The sequence below is a fragment of the Podarcis vaucheri genome (genome assembly GCF_965113315.1).
Source record: "Podarcis vaucheri genome assembly, chromosome: 9".
In the NCBI taxonomy this organism is placed as follows: domain Eukaryota; kingdom Metazoa; phylum Chordata; class Lepidosauria; order Squamata; family Lacertidae; genus Podarcis; species Podarcis vaucheri.
This window is the reverse complement of record NC_138767.1, coordinates 37808524-37830800: the sequence shown is the minus strand read 5'-3', so window position 1 is coordinate 37830800 and position 22277 is coordinate 37808524. Positions and strand designations below refer to the sequence as shown.

Below are 22277 nucleotides of genomic sequence, written 5' to 3'. Positions count from 1 at the left end.
CGTTACAGATTTAGCGTAATTAATGGTATAATTAATACGGCTGGATGAATCCCAAGACGGAATTAAGATTGCCCAAAGAAATATCAACAACCTCAGATATGCAGATGACACAACCTTGATGGCAGAAAGTGAGGAGGAATTAAAGAACCTTTTAATGAAGGCGAAAGAGGAAAGCGTAAAACATGGTCTGAAGCTCAACATAAAAAAAACTAAGATCATGGCCACTGGTCCCATCACCTCCTGGAAAATAGAAGGGGAAGAAATGAAGGCAGTGAGAGATTTTACTTTCTTGGGCTCCATTATCACTGCAGATGGTGACAGCAGTCACGAAATTAAAAGATGCCTGCTTCTTGGGAGAAAAGCAATGACAAACCTATTCAGCATCTTAAAAAGCAGAGACATCACCTTGCCAACAAAGGTCCGTATAGTTAAAGCTATGGTTTTCCCAGTAGTGATGTATGGAAGTGAGAGCTGGACCATCAAGAAGGCTGATCGCTGAAGAATTGATGCTTTTGAATTATGGTGCTGGAGGAGACTCTTGAGAGTCCCATGGACTGCAAGAAGATCAAACCTATCCATTCTTAAGGAAATCAGCCCTGAGTGCTCACTGGAAGGACAGATCCTGAAGCTGAGGCGCCAATACTTTGGCCACCTCATGAGAAGAGAAGACTCCCTGAAAAAGACCCTGATGTTGGGAAAGATAGAGGGCACAAGGAGAAGGGGACGACAGAGGATGAGATGGCTGGACAGTGTTCTCGAAGCTACAAACATGAGTTTTACCAAGCTGCGGGAGGCAGTGGAAGACAGGAGTGCCTGACGTGCTCTGGTCCATGGGGTCATGAAGAGTCAGACACGACTAAACAGCTAAACAACAACAGTAGCATAATTATTTCCACAGCACTCATTTCAGTGCAAAGGAAGCACAATTTAAATAGGGTGGGGGAGACCATGATCAATTATGTATCTTTCCGGACTGAAAATAACAACAACAGTGAATGCTGATTGGTGTTTGCTGTATTGATTTTCATTCCAGACCAGGGATGAGTAAGTGAACATTGGCAAATTGTGCTTGTGTTTCTGTTTTTGTCAGAATTCCCTGGCATCCCTGGTTGCCACCCAACTTCTTCCTCTCTGACTTCTCCACTGTTGCCTGTGGAAGGGAATCATCCTTAGGTATCATCATCGTCATCATCTGAACATAAGAGGAGCCTGCTGGATCAGGCCAATGGCTCATTTAACCTGCCGTCCTGTTCTCACAGTGGCCACCCAAATGATGATGCTCACCAATGTATCAGACCATGTCCTCCCTTCACATTTATCTTGTCCAGCTTATCCATCAGCCTCTAATGCTGCTTCAGCAATAGTGCTGAAAAGCCAGCCAGCTCACCTAGCCAAGCTTTGGCCTTTCCTGGACTCCTGCCTGCTCAGCGTGTTTTCCCTCAGTTAATGACTCTCTCGTTCTTGGCTGTTTACGGTTTTGCAGACTGCAGCCTACAGCAGTGCATTTATTTACACCTTTCAGACGACTCATATAACAGATCTCCAATAGCTGTAGCTTTCCATTTGTCTCCTTGGATGCCATGGAAAAATGACTCTCCTGCGTCTCTCTGTGTTTATATCGTCATAAATAATGCACTGATGTGAAGTGTTTTAAGTATAGCAACACACTTAAAACGCTGTGACCATACAGCAATGTGCTACTTTAAACAAAGTTGTGAAAATAAATACCGCACCGTGTCCAGTTATTTTTTCTTATTCCAAGGGTAATATTCCCCACACATCCCACACCAACATTTTTATTTAACTTTGTATTTCGCATAACTTTTTTTTTAAAAAATAATAATCCCTGTGCACTATACCTCAAAGTGAAATGAAGTTCAAAGTCAAATGGCGGCTGCTGTAATGAAAACAAGCATGAATCCAAACTGTGTGATATCATTTGCCTGAATGTTAAAGCTTTTTGGTTTTATGTTCGTTGCTGCAAATTCATGTTACAAAGCACGTCTTTAATAACAAATCTGAGATACCCCCCCTCCATCTAATATACTGAAAACTCTTCTTTTAGCTAGTCATGTCTAAGAAGAAGGAATAACTAGACAGCTGTAGTAATACTAAATGAATTTAGGTATACATTTATGTTAGTTATAGGGTATGAAGCCAGAATTGGGGTAATCAGTGGTCCTCCAGATGTTATTGGACTGCAGCTTCCATCAATCTCAACCAGGATGGCTAATGGTTATGGAAGTCCAACTGAACAGTCACAGCTTTATCCACCTCTGGTATAAACAGTTGCTGTACTTGTTATACCCAAAACTAGTGAGGGTTTAGTCTAATCCTATAGGTTAGATGATACAGGGTGAGTCCTTTAAAAGAGGCCCTATGGATACAGAGTACACATGTTCCACAGGGCCTCTTTTAAAAGACTCACCCTGTATATTGTATTGGAACACATATACCCACATAGATTATGTTTTGTTTTGGAACCCTCACAAGTGCCATACAACTAAAGGAGATCCAGTTGAGTGGTTAATAATTCAAACTCATGAGGAAGAACAAAACTCAAGAATCCATAGATTAAAGTACTTCAGAATCAAAACATTGTTAAAGAGAGAGAGACTGGTTCTTAAATGCAAATCTGAAAGCCTTCACTGAAGTGACCTTCCATAGTTCTTCAGGAAGGGAGTTCGACAAGGGTGAGCTAGGAAATGGCACTTGCTATGTGTCTGTCACATATTACAACATTTAACAGAACCCCCAGCAGTGAGATTGCTAGACAAGTGGGTTGGCTAGCAGGAGAGCAGCTATACTAGTGCAGTTTTTACGAATGAGTCTGAAGTTTCTGAATTCTTCTGTGAGAATTCATATAATGCAATAACGGGGAGGTTCTGTACCTGTTTTCATTCTGTACATTGGCCCAAAGGTTACACAAGTGGAATAAGGTCTTTGGTTTTTGCTTTGTGTGAAGAATGTAACAGATTCTTAATTATCTTTTAACCACATCCATCAGGTGACTTAAGTTTTCCCTGCTGTGACAGAATGTTCTCTGGGAAGAATGTGTGCTAAATTGTCATCATTCTTTTTTACCTCTTGCTGAGATGAGAGGAATCTAAACCGATTCTTCCTTTCTTGGCTATCCTTGCACACATGCAAAAAAGAAAGCAAAAAAGAAAGATGCACAGTGGATGGGGGAAGCCCTCAATTCTTATACTCCCTGCAGGAACAAAGACATCAGCATTGCTTCCTCTTGTCAAATGCATATTCGTTTGCTAAAATGCAGGTTTGCTAAAATGCAAACAGCTTTAGCTGGGGCAGCTGATAATTTCAGGGATCACAAGAGGTATGATGGGGGTGGTGATTTAACCCTTTCCTCCCATGCTGCTGTCCTAAGGAAAATCTCTTCTCTAAAGTTGGCATTTGCATCGGCTCCAGTGCTTTTAAGTAAGCATGCATGTTAAAATGCAAACACATTTATGGTCATGTGCAGTTTGGCCCCATACGAAGTGACAGATATCTTGTATGGGTTACCAAAATCCCAACATCCCCACCAGAGGAGGTGGCATGTATATGTAGTTATATACATTCAGAGGCAACTTTCTATTATTTTCATCTCAAGTGATTAAAAAACAAAAATGTTAGAGGAATTCTGCACATAGAGGAATACTTATTTGAAACTCCACATCAAGGCATCCCTGCATGAGGAGTGCTAGCAGATCAGGAAGATGGCCAAAACAGTGTTCAAGTAAGCAATTTTTGATATGAAGTCTGAGGTAGTGTGATCTCATATTGGACAGAGCATTTGTATCTGTTCCAGTTGGTTGGAACTGGGGGGAAAGGGAAGCAAGCAGTAACAATAGAATAGCTAAAAGGATTGAGTGCTTGGGTGGATTTTATTTTGAATATATATATGTGTGTCTGTGTGTCTGTGTGTATAGGGGAGAGAGCGAGAGCGGGTGGTTGGGTGGGTGGGTGGATAGATAGATAGATCACTGTGGTTTCTTTGCATGTGTCATGTGCTGTAGGTGAGTTAAAGAGGCAAAATCCCTAATTGCCCTCTTGGGATTATTAGTTGATGATAATAACTAAAGACTTACTGTAGGCTTGCAGCAACCTCATCTGTATAAACATGAGACCAGTTTGCTTTATATACAAAGAGCTCCCTCACTGAATTGGGCTCTTCATGTGGCACACAATAAATAAATGTTTCCTTCATGTGGATTTTTGTCTCTTTTTTCTGATTAAGCAAATAAAAAGTTGCAATTAGGGAGGATAATTAAAGGATAGATTCATTTTCTGTAAAGATTTTTTTAAAAAAATGTGTGTGTGTGTGTGTGTAATACATACACAAACACGCACTTTGAAGGCTTCTTATCATCCACAGGTTCTTCATACAGGAGACCCAGAGCATTCCCCCTTCCCAGATCCCCCAAATATGAAAAGGTGCTTGGTCTCTCATTCAAATGTCCTCCTGAATGTTCTGTTCCACCTATGCCTTCACATGCCTCACGTGGAATGAGTAGAAGAGAGATGTTTCTTTATTGAAATATGCCATGCTGACTCCTTTGAAACATGGCTGGGTGTTATGTGGTTCTGTCACAACAACATTACTCAGAATTCAAACACACCAGGTATCAGCCAAAGAGCTTTTGAGTATCAGAGAGGCTGATAAATCATACTTTCACGAAACACAAACACCTATTTCTTTCAAAAGAAAGAGAGGGAGAGGTGCCTTTCAGGTACTTAGCACTTGAAGGAACTGCCCTGAGCTATTCAGTGTCCTTAATTTGAGGTGCCCAAAGACTTACATTAACAGCCAAAATCAGACTTACCAAGAGGGAACCTTTGTCTTCCTAACAGGGCTTTAACAGTCTCTGAGGCTTTGGTGACCTCTAGTGTTCAACGGAAAGTATTCTCCTTGAAGGTCTCCATAAATGAGATCAGCCTGCAGATCAGTGCGGTTCTTTCAGTGGCTAGTGGACTAGGCCGTGGTGTTAAGAGATCTGGGGTTGGGGCCTGGGCATGCCAGGTGGCCCATGGCAAATCGCTGGTGTGGTTGCTGAGGTGATGGTCAAGTACAAGCCTGTTCAACCATAATTCCTACATGTACAGAATGAATGCCAGATAGTCAGCTTTGAGTCTGAGGTATACCCAGTCTATCCACTGGGATAATTAGTCTTTAGCCCAGAATGTACTTGTTTCATTCAGATACATTCAAGAAAATGTTTGTGGGTTGGTTGAGTTGTAGTGCTCTGTGACACAGCAAAGTGTGTACATGTGTATGAGTATGTGCATATATGTACATAAGGGGATCCAGAATAAGTATCGGTCTAGAAGAAAGTGGTCTATTGGAAGTGCAAATTCATATTATCCAAGTGGAGGAAAATATTCAAGGTTCTTAGAGACTTTATAACTTACCTAGCGCATGGGCCTATTTAACCTCTGGTGTCAGCAGTCTCTCAATGTGTAGACCTAGTGAGCTGGCCAAAGGTATAATTCACCCCACAGAATATTACTTGCATGTGCAAGTAATTACACAGGAGTTACATTCCTGGGATTACACCTAAAGTCAAAACACAGTGGGGGTGATGGTGGGTGGAATTGCCAAAGTCATTCTTCCTGGATGCCTGCCCCCTTTCCACCCCCTTTTTTTTGGGCGGGGGGAGATTGCCAAGTGCATAAAGCTGAAGGCGCACACGTTAAATATGTGTAAGTTGTGGGCTTACTGTAGTCTAAAGTACAGTTGTGTGGGGGGGGACTAATCTTTGCCCTCCCTTAATGGTGCTCTTGGCTTCTAAATGTCCTAAAAGAACATACTCAGAGCCCCCTGCATCAGGCCAGTGGCCCATCTAGTCCAGCGTGCCTTTTGCATAGTGGGGAACCTGAAGGCAGGCTATGAGCACAACAGCACTCAAGCTATTAAACCTGTGAAGTTTTAAATTAAGGAGGTGGAATTGCAGGGAGGAGGTAAGGCAGGCCAAAGCTCAGAATGAGCTCAGGCTGGCAATATACATTAAAATTAATAAAAGGTTTCTTCGGCTATATTTGAAGCAAGAGGAAGAACAAGCAAGTAGTAGGTCCTTTGCATGGAGAAGATGGCGAGATGCTGTTGAGTGGCAGAGAAAGCAGAACTGCTCAACACCTTCAAGAGGTTGTGGGCTCAGCCTTCACAGGGGAGAAGGCACCTGGTACTGATGAGAACCAGCTGCCTCTGGCCTTCTTAAACAGAGGTCTCAGCAGCAGTCAGATGCTGGAAACAATGCCTTTAGTTCCTAGCCCTACCTTGCTGCTTCCTGCTGGACCCTAGACTCTTTGGTTATCTCAGCTAACTGATCTCTAGACTGGACCCTGGGCTCTGCGATCATCTGAATTCCCTGACCTCTGGACTGTTGGGCTTTGTATGTAGATTCTGCTCTTAGGCAAAAGTTCTTCAGAGACTCCTTGTCCCTGCTTGCTTGGCAACGGAACTCAGACGGGGCTACGACAACAGGGGGATTGAAGCTGTCCATCAAAAGATAGCACCTGTACATGCCAGCCACTATGGTGAGATGTGTTGTATTTCTATTTAAATTATAGCAATTATTTCTAAATTTTGCATTTATACACATAAATTAGCACATGCTATTTTTATGCTAATCTGTGCCTTCTTTTGCCTTCTTTCCTGATGAAACATTTCTCATTTGGTGATACGTATATAAGCAACCAGTCAAGGAAAGAATCACCCTCCCACTAATTCCAAGGCATCCAGATGGGGAACAAGTTTTGTCAGGCTGTTGTATATGGAAAAATAAACCCAAGTTAATCTAATTTTCAAAAGACTTGGTGGAGTCTAGCAGTAGACCAGGCATATAGTTTTCCATGTCTTCTTTATTATAGTTCTTTCTATGGCTTTTTTTTTTTACTACCTACTGACAAGTCACTTCATTCAAGAAACAATATAATTTATGGTATTATTTTCATCAGGCATAAGACTTTTCTAATTCTTTTGTTTTTTCTTTTTACTGGAAATAAGCACAACTGTCTGTTCAGATCTTGCAGCAACTATTCTTTGGATAAAATGGTGACAACCACCCGATTTTTGTCTCAAGAGTGTGAATTAACCACATGCCCTCACCCCTTCTAGATTATTTTTTTTTTGTAAACTTAATTTCCTCATAACATTCATTAGAGCTTAACTCTCTGTACACCAAACCAGATTGTTTGTCTTTTACATTTGGCAGCGGCACATACATATGATGTGGTAAGTGTTAAATATACCGCTTCCTTTCACACATGCCTAATACAAACAATCACTAATTCTATAGTACCTTTCATTTTACTGCCCTCTTCTAGGAACCTCTAAAGAGGGTATAGAAAAACATAAATAATGGTTATGTGGCAAAAATCACTTGCCCACATCTTTAAAAAGCAGTAATAACTCCAGCTTTACAGTAAATTTGATAGGTATCACCTTGGCCATATTTCATTTTGTTAAACAAACCATTTCATTTGATTGCTTTTTTAAAAATGCAAACTTTAACATGGCTCCTGGCAGCAAAGAAGGAAAGAGACTGAAGAGGAAGCCAGCATCTAAAGGCATGATCTGCAAGTTAAACACTTTCCAGACTTCTTTAATTTCAATGCAAAAACATAGAAAGTTGCCTTACACAGAGACAGTCGCCTCAGTCAGCTGATTTGTCATGAAAGCAACTTGTTAGTTACGTATTTGGGGAGTTGTGGCGAGGTGGAGAGAGACTTTATGCTATTTTGCCTTAAGTAACAAAGCATTTTAGACTAAATATAGACACTGTAGTAATGAACAATAGTAGATTTAAACATTGTCTCCAGTGGAATGTAGTACAGTGGTGCCTCGCAAGACGAAAAGAATCCGTTCTGTGATTCTCTTCGTCTAGCGGTTTTTTCCTCTTGCGAAGCAAGCCCATTGACGGATTAGCGGATTAGCGCTATTAGCGGCTTTTAGCGGCTTAGCAGCTTATCGGATCAGCTGATAAGCGGCTTAGCGGCTTATCAGCGAAGCAAGCCAATAGGAGATTCGTTTTGCGAAGCACCTCCAAAATGGAAAACTCTTTCGTCTTGCGAGTTTTCCGTCTTGCGAGGCATTCGTCTTTCGGGGCTGTACTGTACTGTACTATGCTAACAGAGATTCAGCAGGCACCTTCCATTTCAACTGTTGAACAGTTGTTAAAAACTTTTGTGTTCCTCCAGGCTTAGTCAGGCAATTGAGAATATGTGCTTTCATCAGGGACGTCTTTACCATTGGGCGTAGTGGTGTGGCAAGCCAGGGCGCCAAGCATTGGAGGGTGCCAGGCGGAGAGTTCAGGGAGGGGAGAGTGGGGAGGTAAGTGAGGTGGAGCAGGGGCTGGGTGCCTGCACGCCTCCAGCGCCCATCGGAGGCGGCAAGGCTATGGATGCTTTTCCACAGTCTGGAGCACTCTCCGCTGGCTCCACGACACACCACCTCCTTGGCTGCATGGTGTGTGCTTGCATCACAAGCTCTGCGTATAATAAACGTGATTCTACCACTGCTCCCCCTGTCCACTCTACCTCGAAAGATCCCCGCGCTCGAGGCTACATGCTGAAACTGCTGCCCCCAGTGCCCCTCCCTTCTTCCCCTGCTTCTCTACCGCCTTGCACGGAGCCTGCCTCCTCCCACTGCCCCCCCACCTCTGCACTCCTTCACACAAACCGCGTTTCTTTCCCCTGTCTGATCCCCTCCCAGTCACACTCTCTCCTCCCCAAGCAAGGGCGGTGAGACTGTGGCTGAGTGAGTGCGCTTCTCTGCTGCAGCGACATGGACAGCCCAGCCCAATTCGCCTGTCCCTGCCAGGACAAGACCCCCGCCTGCCTCCCGTGCCACCCCCATAAAGGTCAACAACTTTGGGGTCCCCCCTTAAAAAAAGGTTGACAACTCTGGGAAATGGGGGGGGGGTGCCGGAGGGATCTTTGCACCATGACGCTGGATATGCTTAAGATGGCCCTGGCTTTCATAATAGTAGATGGTCTCTGATTTTAAATATTTTAAGTGGTTTTTATTAGAGAGATTGTAAACCACATTTTTTTAAATGATATAGTGGCATATAAATGTTAGTTAATAAATAAATAAATAAATTAAATGGGTTGGAGGCAACATCCCACCCTTTTGTTCTTGTGGTTACTTTAATTTTCCTATGCAGTTGTGTATTAACCTGTTCATCAATAAACAGCCTCTTGTTCTGGGCCTACAAAGTGAGTAATCCTGCTTTATATTCAAGGACTTCTCAGTACATCTTGCCCAGTTGTCTTTTACTCTGACCGTCTATGGCTTTGCAGGATTTTGGAAACTTAAGAGGGTCTCACAGTCTCTGGTCCCCTGCTACTTACTACCAATGCTTTTAACTAGAGATGTCTGGGATTAAACCTAACACCGTCCACCTGCAGAAATGCAATTATAGTGCCTCTAAATGAATGGTGCAAACAGTTTCATTTCCTTCATTGAAACCAACAGAACCAAAGTACAACTAAACAAAGCAGTTAAATTTGACTGGATCCTGACTAGTGTGTAACAAATAAACAACTTGGGTTTAAATACAATTTTCACACATATTTTAAACCAGCTGTTTATAATTTAAGATGTAAGGCTACATTGCTCAGAATGCTCATTCCCACTAATAATGCATATTTTAGCCTTTGTTGATAACCAGGCTAATCAGATGTCCACATAGATAACGCAAGAGAAGCTCAAAAGGTGAAAATGCTGTTACAACTTGCACTTTCAAGTTACTGATAATTATTCACAGTGGTCAAAAAGAAACAGTGAAAAGGGAAGGGAATAAGAAAATAGAAGCTGGAGAATGCTGGACTTTACCAACAGGATTTAGAATCGTGAGATTATAGAGTTGGAAGGAGCATTGGTAGTTTTCCAGGATGAAGCCATAGTCAGTGCAGGATCTGCTTCACTGACTGTACAGCCCTAGCATCCTTGAAAAATGGCTGCATGTCCTCTGCTAAAATTTTAAGAAGGCTGTGAAAACCTTTTAAAACAAAGGGGAATGAGTTGTCTTGTCAATATCCCATTTTTTCCTGGTTATTACATTTTTTAAAAAAATGAAGGCTATTTTAACTTTGTAATTCTTTGACTATTGCATATATTTGTGTGTGTTAGTAACAAATACATACATATGCTTACATACAACCCATGTGCATGTGTGAGAGAGATTCTGGTTTGTTACTAGCTGTCTTTGGAGATTTGGAAATGTAAGGTATCAACGGGTAAGAAATGGGTTTTGAGGAAAGATCTGAAAGGAGAGAGAGAAAGAAAGGGGTTGTTCAGTGAGAAATTATTTCATAGCTCTTGACGTACCGTGTTGTGTTAATCTTTTCTATCATACTCAAGTGCATTAGGTCATCTTTCAAGGCCTTCACTATAAAGAGTAGCTGATTACATGTAGAGATATTGTCTCTCATTAGCAGCTTTAAACTCATGGGTGGAGATCAAAGAGAACCAAGTGACTGTGCCTAGTATGGATGAAAGGACACACAAGAAAGCCTAATACAGAATGACAGCGACTGCAGGCCATCCATTGATACGTAGTCAATGAAATATCAAGATGAGAGGCCACATGAAAGATGGGAAATTTGATTACTGTGTGACCAACCCCCCCAAAAAAAACAACAACACCCCAAACCCTTGGCCTTTCATTATTTAAAATGGACATGATTCATCCTTCTCTGGGTGCTGTGCCCCCATACAAGGGGGGGGGCCTCCATAGTATTCAGTGGAACCCTCTTTCTTCCTTCCCCCTCTGCTTCAATGAATGTGAAAGGGTTGTGAAAGTGACTTAAAGTGCTGTGCACACCTCTTAGTCCCACCTTTCAGGCATAGGCCCCTATAAGGTATCCTGGAAGCTCAAGGCCCTTTTCCTCCTCCTCACTGTCATTGTCTCTTTGCTTTTTTCCATCTAAGCAAGTAGAGTTACAAGATTGGGGTGGTGAACTAGGATCCTCCACTTGAGGATGTATAGATTATGCCCGCATGGGAACTGAGAAAGCTTAGCAAGCTATTCTTGTGTTTAAGATAATGGTTTAGCTATTAACAGTGCTAAATCCAAATGAGTGGTCATTAGTAAGAGAAAGTGTTGCACGAATGATACAATGGCTCTACAGGAAAACAGCAAGTGTAAATCTCATTGCTACATTGCTGTAATTCTTCTGATTCAGGGCTCTTCAAATGAAATGAAAATGGTTGCTTATATAGAAACCTTAAATAGGCTTTTGAAATCATTCTATGCAATTTTAAGCATTTTTTTGAGCAAATACTAATAATGTTAATTTTCAGTGAAGAAATATGGAGCTTTTCCAGTATTACTGTAGCTGAAAAATTCAAATCCATTTTCTATGCATTATTTCAGGGGTATTCAAATCGACCCCTAAGTGTTGAGGCAATTGGATCCCTGGACTAATATATGTTGGGATGTTTAGCTATTGGTGCAAAGTAATTCAAAAGTCTGAAGATAAGCTCCCTAAGGCCTGACCTGAGGAACAGATGCTGCTAGCTCTGCATATTTAATAGTTTCAAGATGTTTCAGATTTATTACTGCATTATGGACACTGAGTCCATTTAGAAATGTAACAAGGAACATTTTAAATAAAAAGGGCTAAGTGTAGGAGGTGGGACAAAGATGGACTTAAGTGATCTTTCCTCTGCATGTACTGTGCATTGATTAAGAGGTGCAAAACATCAGCATCAGTATGAAAAAGTCTGCCATTTCCTTTGAAAATGGAAAACTACTACAGAGCTTTTAGTTGTCTCTATTTTGAACAATAGAGGGATGCGGGTGGCGCTGTGGGTAAAACCTCAGTGCCTAGGACTTGCTGATTGTAAGGTCGGCGGTTTGAATCCCCGTGGCGGGGTGAGCTCCCACCGTTCGGTCCCAGCTCCTGCCCACCTAGCAGTTCGAAAGCACCCCTAAGTGCAAGTAGATAAATAGGGACCGCTTACCTAAGCGGGAAGATAAACGGCGTTTCCGTGCACAGCGCTGGTGCTGGCTCACCAGCGCAGCCTAGTCACACTGGCCACGTGACCCGGAAGTGTCTCCGGACAGCGCCGGCTCCTGGCCTATAGAGCGAGATGAGTGCGCAACTCCAGAGTCAGACACGATTGGCCCATATGGGCAGGAGTACCTTTACCTTATTTTGAACAAACAGAATCAATAGTTCAGCTTGGGAGATTTTGGAGTAAACTAGTCCAAAACAGATTACATATCTGTAGGGTTCATTAAAATGTGCCTCAAAGATAGGGTTTGGATGCTATTTTATTTTATTTTATTTTAAGCAGTTAAGAGGAAGTATTGCCCTATTCTCCACTCAGGGAGGCGGCCCACTGAAGGCGTTGTGTTGTGTTGTGTTGTGTTGTGTTGTTTGGAATTGTAGTTACCTTTATAACAGAATGCTCTAGGTTGTGTACAATAGTTTTGGTAAAAGCAAAACATTTAAAAGATTTGCCCAAACCCAAGACTGAGTATTTCCCATAACTGATTGTTTGGAAAGGGTGAGAGGCACTAGCATGTGTTGTGTGACCGGTATCATGCCAGAAAGGTATGGGATCATTTTTATATCCTTTTCGAATTTTGAAATTTTTTAAAAAAGATTAATGCTTGTACAGTGTTTTCAAGGGCTTCACATGCATTGTGTAATCCTTACACCAACCCCTCAAGGTAGATTTCTGTACAATTTGTTATTTTGTCATCTGTTTGTAATTGGCAGGCAAGTGAGCAAAGCATCAGTCACTCACTGCATATTCATCACCCAGTGTTAATTATATTAGTTTAGAAAATCTGGTGTTGATAGTCAAAGGGTGCAGTACAATTACCCATCCAGCGGAGCCTATTACTGCAACAGCTTCAGTATCAAGGTAGTTATCTTCCAGGATGTTGGCAAGGTCTGGGTTTGTAAATAGAGACATTGTTAAATGTCCATCAGCCTTGTCATACAAAGTGAGCCTTTTCTGTCCCCTGACACAAACTGCCCATTGTAACCCAGAAGTACATTCTTTTGGAGATGTATAATCTTGAAGTGAAGCTAAAATCTCTAAAAATGGGATTATTGCAGGGATGATTACGGGAGATATTCACTAGTCCTGATCCTTCCTTGATTAGTCCTGATCCTTCCTTGATTAGGAGAAGAACTCACAGTCTTTGTGTTTTATGATTCACAGCATGTCAGTACGGGCTAAGTAGCATGACTGGCTTACCTGGTTGACTCTTGATTTTCATCAGGCTCATAATATACCTTGGTGATGGAAAAATGAGCTGTGAGCATAAAGAAGGCAGGCAGTGAAGATTGCAACATGATTTAAAGCTGGACAGGAAAGCCCTAAGTATGCTTCCAACAGATTAGTTTCATTCCAAAAATAGTGGTTATGAGAGCTGTAGTGTTTAATACATTAGATTAAGCAATTAAATACATATTTAATCGACTAAAAATGTGTCCCTGTTTAGTTAGTATTTATAGCAAATACTTGCACAAACTGAAAGGGGCAAGGACTGTTTTAAGGCACTTTTGCTCATGTAGAGGGAATGTCTGTAAGAACGCCCTTAGAGACATTCTTCTAAACCTAGATGATGCTTGCTATGACACATATTGTCTAGAAACATTGACAGTTCACTCCTTGCTTCAGAACTATTGTTAATCAATCAATTAATTGACAAGTAGTGAAATCCTGTGAGCGTAGGGGAGTCATCATAAACTGAAGTCAGTGTAGGTTCTACTGGAGGTGTGGCAAATCTTTGGGTCTCCAGATGCTGCTGAACTAAAAGTCCCACCAGTCCCAGCAAGTATGGGCAATAACTAAAGGTGATGGGGGCAACAAAAGTTCCTCACAAGGGTGAAGAAATGGGCAGATTCATAGTGTGCATATGTACAGATCAGAGGAGAAGACAGCTTGCTCCAGATCCTACCTTCCCCCAACAGAATAAAATTAAGGCACCAAGATAGCTGTCATAATGAAATACACAACTATTGAAGCCAATGCAGCATTCAAGATTAATGCCTCCCATCTCCTCTCTCTCTCCTCGTCCCTCCCCCCAACATAGTGGAGAATATCGCTATTCCAAAATTTCATCCTGTCCCCCCACCCCCACCACCATTCTCCATCAATTAAAAAGAAAAGAAATTACATCTGTTTTCTCTGCTCACTGCCAGATAATCCCCAAGGGGATGTCTTGGTCGAAGGGAGCCACAGTGATGGAATATATATGGTTTTAGAAGCTATTGGAATATTGGTTTTTCAAAAGTATAGGCATTGGACAGAGGTGAGAGTTGGGAGAGAAATTCTGAACACTGTCATGCGTAAGCAAGCTGCATGACCAGCCAGCCAGGCTGCTCGCCATGTTGTCCTGGAGCAGAGTGAATTGAATCACCCTCCTACCTCTTACACATGCATCTGCTCCAGCTTAGTCACGGGGTCAAAGAACAGTGGCTTTCCCCACATGGTGGGTGAAGTCTGTGTTCTAAAGAGGCTAATTGATGTCAGGCACTTTCAGTCTGATCGGTAGACCATGGCAAACAGGAGTGCCCAGATGAGCGACTGTGGCTAGAGACCAGCAGAACAATTGGAGAAGAGTGCCCTGACTTTATCATGCTGTTACTTCATTTGTCTTTCCTCTGGTTCAGCTCCTTTATTAATGACCAAACTTCAATCCACTGTGCAAATAAAGCTACAACTTGCCATGCTGGCTGAATATGCCGCTCAAATATGTACTAGCATTCACATACTCAAACCAACACTTAATCTGCGACTTGGCTTTCCTTCCACGTTTTTTCCAATCTTCTTGTTGTTGCGTGCTTTTTTTGAAGTCTTCATACCAAGACAAGAGGCTGTCATTGAATTACTATGCAAATCTGTTTTAAAACACATAGTAATCTGAGCCATGTCCTCATGCATATTTGAAAGAGTTCTCAACCCCCAAGTTTTACATACAGTATAGTGGTTAGGGAAAACAATAGGCTAAAAGCACTTAAAGTGGTACAGTATTTGGGAACTGTTTGCTTAGGAGAATAAAATAACGTCTAGAATAAAACGATAATGTTGTTTTGATTGCTGCCTCTGGAGCCCTCCTGCTCCCAGAGGGGAGTATTTACGCTGAGAGATATGATACAGAGCAGTGATCTCCAAAATGTTTTCCCACAAACCACTTGAAAATTGCTGAGGGTCTTGGTGGACCGCCTAATGATTTTTCTTCCCTCTTGGTTTGTAATTGTAATGTGCTGTGCTAGATGCTAAACTACTTTTTAAAAAAAGTTTATACCCCCCATCTTGATGCCAGCTATGACCTTAATCCTCTGAGGAAGGTAGAGCCACCTCCTCTGTCACTTCTGGTCTGCCCCACTCACCTTTGGAAGGACCACCAAGTTATAAGAACAATGGAGCAGCCATTGTGCCTACCATTCTTTATATGTAAGTGGCTGTGCATCCCTGCAATTGCTACCGTGGACCACCTAAATGAAGCTCATGGGCCACAGGGGGTCTGTGGACCACACTATGGGAACCACTGATATAGGGGGCTTGGCATCACAGCTCTCATTAAATTTAGCACTTTCTGCAGTTGCTCTAATGTAAAAATAACAATGTCAGAAGATCCAGTTGCAGATCTTCCAGGTAATACTTTGGCCCCAAAGCCAGAGTAGCTGAATTATGGCCCTCCAGATGTTGGACTACAATTCCAATCAACCCCAGCCAGCATGGCCATTGGTCAGGGATGATGAATGATAATGGTAATCCAGCAACATCTAGAGGGCCACAGTTTAGCCTAAAAGGGTTATATACCTAACAGGATAAGTAACTCATCAGGCACATCATCTGTGATAATGACCATTGGTGCTCTTGGGTAATTTTAGACTCTGGTCTTACCAAGTCCGCACATTTAAGAGGGTAATGTATATCATTTCGCTTAAAATAGTGAAAATAGTGAAATAGTGCTTCAGGTTAAGAACTTTGCTTCAGGATGAGAACAGAAATTGTGCTCCGGTGGCACGGCAGCAGTGGGAGGCCCCATTAGCTAAAGTGGTGCTTCAGGTTAAGAACAGTTTCAGATTAAGTACGGATCTCCGGAACGAATTAAGTACTTAACCTGAGGTACCACCGTAAAAGAGTATATAATCTGATAATGTAACTCTGTCATTGTTACCAACTTTTTAGAAAGTCCTTTGCTATTTGGATTCGTTTTTTCCTAAAATGTCTGCTCCTGGTTGTGTGTGTGTGTGTGTATTAATTTTGCTGTTTTCTCAATACTTTCACCCCTCTGTTATTTGTAGTTGTATTGAACAAAAAATATGTAAAAATGTGGTAAACCTGTCCTCATGCATTGCAGGGCCCTCTGCTGAGTAATGTCCTGGGCAAGTAGAGGAGACCCCTTCTTCAGACTTTCTCCTTAAACTCATGCAAGGCTGTGGTGGGAGGAGTGGGACTTGACAATGGAGTATTACTACCTATCACATGATTATTCACACGTGAATAATCTGGACATCCAAATAGAGTTTCTGTGGTTGCCAGAACAGGGCCAAGCAAACAGTTATCCTATAGCAGGATAAACAAAATGGCAGAAGGAAAAACAACTGACTGTTTTCAACTGGTTAATGTCTTTCCCCTCTAATCAGCAGTTCAGCCAAGCCATTCTCAGTCTTTGGCCAAAGAGTCTTATCACTTCACAATTTACTTCAAGTCTGCCTTTCAATTAGGTAATTATTATGTATGCTGTTTTCCACTATTTTGAACACAGTTGCTGGGGTGGCTGAAAAAGGGACCATGTTTATTATTAGCAAGTGAAGGAATCATAAAGGAAAAAATGAAGAGAAGTCGTTTTGTTTCCATGGTGTTCCATTGGATCATTCCTGAATGACATTTTACCATGTAACAAAGAACAGTCATGTTGTTGTGCAACCCTCATGAAAACCAAGCTAGGATACGTTGGCATTGGTTTAGATTTTTCCTTGGTCATTCCCTAAAATATCAGGACTCTGACATATCCAAATGTTTTTAATATCTTGGAGGAACAAGGTTGTATTCCTTGACAACATGAATGCTTCCCATATGTGTCCTTTTGTTAAAACCACTTTAAAAATGCCCCCTTAGATTTTTTTAGATGTTAAATAGTTGAGCATTTCTTTCAGCTTTTTGTGTAATAGAACACAGAATGTGGTGTAGAGAAGCTGCCACATCTGACCACATCTAATAAAATAGTCACTCAGGATATGCCCAAGTCAGGTCTCATGGTCTGTATCTATTTCCTGAGAAGGTTTCAGGTTAGATTTCCTTCGTTTTCCTTCCAGCTACTAACTCCTTTAGTATCAAATTTAGATTTTGGGCTGCAAGGTGTAATAAATGGTGTGGGTTATGTTGATGATTTAAATTTCATACTCACTCTTTACCATAAGGTCCCAGGGTGAGTTACAGCAATATAAAGACATAACATTAAAATTCCATAAAACAATTTTCAATCAGAGAAATAGGGTGAGTCCTTAAAAATATTTCTCAGTTCTCAGAGGTCATGGTAAAGATTTGCAAAGCCTCAAGCACATGATAACTGACATTCTGCCACTGGGTGGCACTTGATGATGGAAGTAACTCTAGTGGGAATGCTAGGTTGTTGAAAGAGAATTGGAGAGGTTGAAAAGCTTGCGCCAAACCACAGGTAGCCAGCTGAGTTAAACCAGAAATTAATAATTATGTGATGCATGGAGTTGTACAGTCAGCCTCCAAAGGAGCCCCAAAGATGGATGCCAGCCAGCTGTAAGAGTGAGAAACAAAGACAAGGGGGTTTCAAACTGACCCTTTGACATTAGCCTGGCATGAAACCTGCTATGTTCCTAGCAGAAGGAAAACTGGAAACAACTGTTGAGGCCTGCAGGAGGGGGGCAGAAAAACTTCATGGTTTGAGCAAAACAAAAGCACAAAAGGGAACAAGCTGCTAAGCATGAGAGAAAACAGCTCAAGTGCATTTTTAAAATGTGTATTTCAAGAGGCATACATTGAGGGGGGAACCAAATATTTAAATATGTATTTTGTTATAAAATATGTATTAAATAATACAAATATTAGTGGATTTTTTTAAAATAAGGAATTGCAGCTTAATGCTGAAGTGAGATGGATGGGCTTCTGAATAAGCACATGTGAAATTGATATGGACAAGAAATAGACTTATCCATCCATACCTAATTTTGCTTACCTTCCCACCTGGAGAAGAGTCCTAGGGAACTTGAAGTAAAAATGAGCTATAAACTTCACTTTGTGACATTTTGTTTTGTTAAGGTACTACTAGCTTGTAGCTTTTGCATTCTTTACCCTCCATGACAACATTGCATCAGAAAAAAGCCCCTTTGCCCAGTCTGGGTAGCAGCCCCCAGGTCTCTTGCATTACTTTCAAAATGTACATTTTGTCTCATGCCTTGCATAGGAAGGCATAATGGCTACCTTCTGAACAGATAAGGTAAAAGTTAACAAACTTTACAATTACATATTAGGTAACAATTAAGATATATGGTACAAGGAATTGTATAATGAGGAAAGACCAGTCCTAGCTGCAGACAAGGGAACAGAACACACCAGAGGGCAGCATTTACTAGTCATTGTCACTTTTACTTGGCACGTGTATTTCCACTAAAATTTTTTTTTTAAAAAAATTAACTACTGTGTCACTTAGTTTTTAAAAATTAATGAAATGTCACTTTTAGCTCTTAGCCCTTTTAAAGACTAATACAATTTTTGAGTCTTACCTATGTTCTTGACAATATTTGATTGCTAGTCTTTAATGCTTCTGCCACTCAGACACAGAAAATATTTAAATAAGACTGCATGCTCAAAATCATTAAGAACAGATTAATTATGCCTTAACTAGGAAGAGATGCTGAACATGCATTCTGACTTGTAAATTTAGCACACATCAGTGGATCATGTGACATAAAGGGAGAAAGCTTGTAGAAGTTCCCCGGTTCTCTACCTAGGGCTGAAAAAAAGTTTCCTGTCTAAAACCCTGGAAAGCTGCTACCAGTTAATATAGCCCAAGGATCAGTGGTCTCCCTCTGATGATGGTGCATGGAATGATCAGCCTGATAATCTCCCCCACTCCTTACCTTCAGTGAGATGCATCAGTAGGATTTCATGCATAACATAAAATGTTGTGCATTGTATTTTATGCAGGTTTATTCAAGTCAGTGTCGCCACAGTCATAAAGGATTATGCCCCTGTACCTTAAGACCATGTAAGGCTGAAGTCAGCCCAACTCTTTGTTGGGGTATGTCCTTAACATCACTTTAATATACAGTAGTTTCCCTTTCATGGTCTTTAACAGCTGGGGTAGGGAGAGGGCAAAAAGTTAATTCACCGCCATCCCCCTTTCAATTAATGTTTGGATGGGGCATTCTAATCTGCAGTGGTGAACTGGGAGTACAGAACCAAATAATGGCAGTTGTTAGTCCAAATGAATACAGGATTCAATATAACATGTGTCCCATGAATTTTAATTACATTATTTTAAATGTACACACACTCAAACCTGACAAACCAAAACGAACATGAAAATAATTAAAACTGCATCTTGAGAGTGTTTTTGCCAACTTTTGTTTTATTTCACAATCCTTGTGAACCAAGATAAGACTGCCACCAGAGCTATTTTGTTAGATGTTTGTTGTGTAAACTCCAGTGAAGTAGTAATTTCCTGTTTCTGAAGATGATAATAACTATCAGCAGCTCTAGGAAAACAACACAGGTAAATATGACTAGTGAAGCTTAAGCTCTGTTGGTTGTAAATACACTTTCAACTGATTCATATTACTGATGTGATGTCTTTTTCTGAGGGAAACAGTAGTACTACTAGTAGTAATAATAATAATAGTAGTAATTTCTCATTTCTTACTCCTTCTATTCCACAGTCCTGCTCCAAGGCCCAGTGACCTCTCTCTGCTTCCAGATTGATCCACAAGCCAGCTGTGTCAGGAGACAACAAAATTTTCAGGTGACCAAGCCAGGAAGGCATTTTAGTGGCGTTACCTTAACAAAGAGACTGGTTTGACCAGTATAGCAGTCCCTTCCCATTTTACAGATACCAGACTACAAGCTTGGAGACCCACAGGCATAATCCAAAGCAAACCTCCCAGTCCTATAACAATACTGTACTTTTGCTTCAGCACCTTCTTAGGACTGCCCCCCTTTTTTTGGTTTAGCTGACAGTTTGAAAACAGTAGAAGCACAGGAGGCAAAAGTTGTATTTTGGACATGAAGACATTGGGAAACGGGAAACAGTTGCACTTCATGTGTCTCCTACTCTTTTCAGTAACTTATTCCCTTCCATGATGTTTTGGGAAACCAGTGTTTAGTAACAGTATTTTAAGAAGCCTGGCCTTGGGTTGAACTGTAAAACACCCATTCTGTGCCCTCACCAAGCCCTAGCTGCAAAAGAGCAAACAGAAGGAACTTTTGTTTTATCTCAGCAGCTTCCTGCGAGCAGGGGTTGTTTGACAACACTCCTGAACCAAACAATAATTTCACCTCACCACAAATTAAAGCTGTTCAACTTCATAACAACATTTATAAAAACAACTGTTAACCTTTTTATCTTCATCTGCCAGAGGAAAATTGGAAGGTGACGAGGCGAGACTCCACGCTCCCCTACAGACCTCCAGGCAGGTAAGATTTCCTAAAGTGGTCTAGGAGTTCAACTGAAAAAGCAGCAGCAACAACAACTGTGAATTCTCCACTTATCCTGCCAGTGGGTACCACAGAAAATCCCATTGAAATGGATAGAGCAGTAGGTGGCTAGAACCTATTCAAAGACAAAAAATGAACAGCACTTGCCATTTAGAAATGGTATGAGATGAAACAGCTAATGAAATAAGAAAATTAGGACTGAATTACAATATGGCCCTATGCAGCCAGTGGAGGCTGGTCCATTGGAGTGAATGAAGTGAATGAAGCACAGTTCCACAGTTCACTGGAGTGAATGAAGCACAGTTCCACTAACCTCAATCTGCCTTTATCCAGCCCCCACCTGACTGCTCCTTACCTACAACTAGTAGGTACGTTCCTCCTTCTTAGTCTTTGTGTTGCCTTTTTAAAAGAACTCATCAGGGATTAGGTTGTGGACCACACTAGACTTACTTGGCTGTGCCTGACTTTGTCTGCTTTTGGCCTCCCTGCTTTCCACCCTACCAGCCCCAATGGGTAGCAGGCACTACTGTCTCCCAGAGTTATGTCCATTTGGCAGGATAAGATGGCTGCTTTCTCTGACTGCATCTGCAGGACAGAGATATTTCAGCATAATGAATTTAGGACAGCATAGCAAAACTATTGCACTGGCAATAGGCTGGGCTGGATTAAGCCTTGTGTTGGCAGAATATGGCAAGGATGGGATATGGGCAGAACTGGAAGTATGCCAAGGGAGGAACACGACTCAGTGGAAATCCTACATTCTTTCAGAAGTTCTATGCTCCCCTCCTTTCTGCAATAGCATAATGCAGAGGTGGGGGTCTATTTCAGCATTCCTTCATGGGCAAGCTTCTGAGGACCTGACACCAGTGGTGGATGTGACAAAAGTGGGTGTGTTGAGACACGTACTACTCTCCATCCTCAATCCAGACAAGCAAGAGATATTATTACCATTCAAGGACACATTCCAGCCAGGTGCAATTACTAAAAGGGTCACCGTGCAACAGGCCAGTGAAGGATGTGGTCTGTGGTTTGGGTGCGGACTGGGCCAGAAGAGAAGCTTGGGGGGTCACATTTGATGGCTCCAGATACATAGGAAAAGATTTTGATACTAGCCAATATGGCAATTGATAGTGATGTTCAGAGGAAACCTTATGAAAGCCTTTGGCAATTGGTATATGTGCCCCTTTATTTATCGTGACCGAAATGCATCAACCATTTCCTTTAGCTCAGCATTCATCAGGACAACACAGTCAACCTGATGCCCAGGAAATAGCTATTTATTATTAGACTGAAAACGTTTGCTACAGTGTGGGATTTTCTTATCCTTTGCTGAGCTGGCTGCAATAGCAACGCCAAGAACATCTGAACTGTACATAGGGATGCAAGCTTTGAAATGATTGTGGAGTACTTTTTTATGGGGCCATAGTTGTTTTTTTTAAAAAAACTATGGCAATCTGTTTATTGAGCATTCATCCTTACGGGTTTTCACATAGTTTGTATGGAGCTTATACAGTTTGTGTGGAGGTTATAGCCTGCTGTTTATTGAGCATTCATTCTCATTTGTTTGCGCAAAGGTTCTATGAGATCACATCAAGTCATTGTTATT

The 22277-nt window shown here is 41.5% G+C and overlaps 1 long non-coding RNA gene across 2 annotated transcripts in view; it reads left to right on the top strand.

The window, feature by feature from the left end:
- LOC309540710 overlaps positions 1 to 19992 on the top strand; it is a 127917-nt gene extending 107925 nt beyond the window's left edge. The window contains exon 3 of one of the 2 annotated variants that reach the window (XR_014223409.1): positions 19897 to 19992. This is a non-coding gene — a long non-coding RNA (uncharacterized lncRNA). The remainder of the gene's footprint in view (positions 1 to 19896) is intronic. The other variant, XR_014223410.1, reaches the window with a different exon arrangement.
- Positions 19993 to 22277: the final 2285 nt, after the last annotated feature.